Genomic DNA, 3,936 nt, shown 5'->3' with positions numbered 1-3,936 from the left:
TAATTACACCTGATGTTTTACTTTTAAATTGCGATTAGGTTATATAGAGTTATTTTAACTGCTTTGCGGAGTCATTAAATTGAAATCCCTTACTGGAAATCTGGTAGCCTTAAGCCGACTTCTTCAGGCAGACAGTGTCGACTTTGACAGTTTTTATCTGAAATAAAAGCACATTGGAAATGTGAAAAAAGGCCAAGTTATCAAAAGCGCCCAGCCATTTAAAGTGGAGATATCAAAAAACACAAGCTGTTTCAATAAACCATTAGGGAAACCTTGCCCATTGTAACTTAGCTTGTGTTTTTCATATCTCCACTTTAAATGGCTGGGCACTTTTGATAACTTGATGTTTTTTCACATCTCCAATGTGCTTTTAGATATCACTTCTTTTTTCACATATTGAGGCAATGTATTGCAGTTTGGATAGGGTAAATGTAAATAGTAGCCTAGTCTGTTGAAAGGGTCAAGATGTGAATCTGTGTAGCGTAGCAGTTATTATGTAGGAGTGAAAGTATGACTAGTTATGGTTAAAATCCTGCCACACACACACTATATATATATATATATATATATATATATATATATATATATATATATATATATATATATATATATATATATATATATATATAGGCCTATGCATGTTAAAGTTATGTGTGCAAAAGTATGTAAATGAAAGTGTCATTTATATCAACTCCATTTTGCTACACATAAATACAATACATTTTTTTAAAGTTTGCAATATAAGCTCTGCATGGGAATCAAACCAAAGACATACTCCCAGTGCAGGTGCCTTAGCTTTCACACCACAAATTCTGTCCTTCTATTTCACAACATTTGCAAGTAGTATAGCAATAAAGTTACAGTTTTAAACAAGTAACAAGACCAGATTTTATAAATTATGATTATGTATTATCCTGACTGTATTAAAAGCTTTCATCTGGTTTTGCAAACGATCATAATAAGAACATAAGAACATAAGAACACAAGAAAGTTTACAAATGAGAGGAGGCCATTCGGCCCATCTTGCTCGTTTGGTTGTTAGTAGCTTAGTAGCTTATTGATCCCAGAATCTCATCAAGCAGCTTCTTGAAGGATCCCAGGGTGTCAGCTTCAACAACATTACATTATTCCAGACCGGAATAATTCTGTGTAAAAAAGTGCCTCCTATTTTCTGTTTCTTTGCACTTCTTTCTAGAGCAGCAATATCTTTTAGCCTGTTTTTGCCTTTTAGTGAGGTGACCAGAACTGAACTGAACACAGTATTCAAGATGAGGTCTTACTAGTGCATTGTACAGTTTTAACATTACTTCCCTTGATTTAAATTCAACACTTTTCACAATGTATCCAAGCATCTTGTTGGACTTTTTTATAGCTTCCCCACATTGTCTAGATGAAGACATTTCTGAGTCAACAAAAACTCCTAGGTCTTTTTCATAGATTCCTTCTACAATTTCAGTATCTCCCATATGATATTTATAATGTACATTTTTATTTCCTGCGTGCAGTACCTTACACTTGTCTCTATTAAATGTCATTTGCCATGTGTCTGCCCAGTTCTGAATCTTGTCTAGATCATTTTGAATGACCTTTGCTGCTGCAACAGTGTTTGCCACTCCTCCTACTTTTGTGTCATCTGCAAATTTAACAAGTTTGCTTACTATACCAGAATCTAAATCATTAATGTAGATCATGAATAGCAGAGGACCTAATACTGATCCCTGTGGTACACCACTGGTTACCACACTCCATTCTGAGGTTTTTCCTCTAATCAGTACTTTCTGTTTTCTACATGTTAACCACTCCCTAATCCATGTACATGTGTTTCCTTGAATCCCAACTGCGTTCAGTTTGAGAATTAATCTTTTGTGCGGGACTTAATAGTCTTGATCCATTCATTTAGTATATTGTAAAATGTTCATGTTTAAGAAGTAGTATTCAGGGAGACGGTGTTGAATTCTTAAAATGTTTGCTTTCTTTGAAACTACAGGGAATTCCTCTCAGGGGCCGGAATTCATGGCACCAAAATAATAACCCTAAGTTTTAGTCTTGGCACTTTCACTGCATATTCTCTCCGGTCACAGTTACACGCTCGCTCAGTCGCACCCACAGTTTCTCATTCAAGTTCAGGGCTGGACTCTCTCCAGTCCCCAGGCTCATGCACCCCCTTATTATTATATAACCTCTCGTCATTTCCCGCCACTGTCTGGCTCATCAACCAGTCAAATCCATGCTCTGCAACCCCCTGAAAACAACAACATTCATAACGACATGACCCTTTCCCCTTACAATACATGTAACATATAAAAGACAGCTGAAACAAACTAAACAGACAACAAGTCCTGCAACAAATCAATTGTCCGGGTTGTTACAATATACAGTGGCTCTCAAAAGTATTCACCACCCCCTTGGACTTTTCCACATTTTATTGTGTTACAACATGGAATCAAAATGGATTTAATTAGGAGTTTTTGCCACTGTTCAACACAAAAAATACAAATATAAATACAAAACAGAAAATAATTGATTGCTTAAGTATTCACCCCATTCAGTCAGTATTTGGAATTATAGCAATTACAGCCATGAGTCTATTTGGATAAGTCTCTACCAGCTTTGCACATCCGGACACTGCAATTTTTGCCCATTCTTCTTTGTAAAATTGCTCAAGCTCTGTCAAGTTGGATGGGACCTTTGGTGAACAGCAATTTTCAACTCTTTGCACATATTCTCAATCGGATTGAGGTCTAGGCTTTTACTGGGCCACTCCAGGACATTGACCTTTTTGTTTTTAAGCCACTCCAGTGTGGCTTTGGCAGTATGTTTGTGGTCATTGTCTTGCTGGAAGATGAATCTTCTCCCAAGTCCCAGGTCTATCCAGGTCCAGACGCAGACAAACATCCCCATAGCATGATGCTGTCACCACCATGCTTCACGGTAGGGATGGTGTTCTCAGGATGATGTGCTGTGTTAGGCTTGCGCCAAACATAGCGCTTAGCGTTGAGGCCAAAAAGCTCTATTTTGGTCACATCAGACCATAGAATCTTCTTCCACTTGGTCTCAGAGTCTCCCACATGCCTTCTGGCAAACTCTAGCCGAGATTTGATGTGTTTTTTTCAACAATAGCTTTCTTTTTGCCACTCTCCCATAAATGCCAGTTTTGTGAAGAACCCAGGCTATTGTTGCTGTAGGCACAGTGTCTCCCAGCTCAGCCGTGGAAGACTGTAACTGCTTTAGAGTTGCCATAGGCCTCTTGGTGGCCTCCCTGACTAGTGCACTTCTTGCCCGGATACTCGGTTTTTGAGGACGGCCTATTCTTGACAGATTCACAGTTGTGCCATATTCTCTCCATTTCTTAATAATGGACTTTACTGTGCCCCAGAGGGTATTCAGTGCCTTGGAAAGGTTCTTATATCCTACCCCCGATTGATGCTTTTGAAGAACCTTATTACGGATTTGCTTTGAAAGTTCCTTGGTCTTCATGATGTAGTTTTTGTTAGGAAATGTACTAACCAACTGTGGGACCTCCCAGAGACAGGTGTATTTAACCTGAAATCATGTGAAACACCTTAATTGCACACAGGTGGACTCCATTCAACTAATTATGTGACTTCTAAAGACAATTGGTTGCACCAGAGCTTATTTAGGTGTGTCGTAGCAAAGGGGGTGAATACTTATGCAATCAATTATTTTCTGTTTTATATTTGTAATTAATTTAGAACAATTTGTAGATTTTATTTTTCACTTTGACATTATGGACTTTTTTGCGTTGATCAGTGGCAAAAACTCCTAATTAAATCCATTTAGATTCCATGTTGTAACACAATAAAATGTGGAAAAGTCCACTGTGTGTGTGTGTGTGTGTGTGTGTGTGTGTGTGTGTGTGTGTGTGTGTGTGTGCGTATATATATATATATATATATATATATATATATATATATA

This window comes from Polyodon spathula, chromosome 18, assembly GCF_017654505.1.
Source record: "Polyodon spathula isolate WHYD16114869_AA chromosome 18, ASM1765450v1, whole genome shotgun sequence".
Lineage (NCBI taxonomy): Eukaryota > Metazoa > Chordata > Actinopteri > Acipenseriformes > Polyodontidae > Polyodon > Polyodon spathula.
This window is presented reverse-complemented; position numbering follows the sequence as displayed.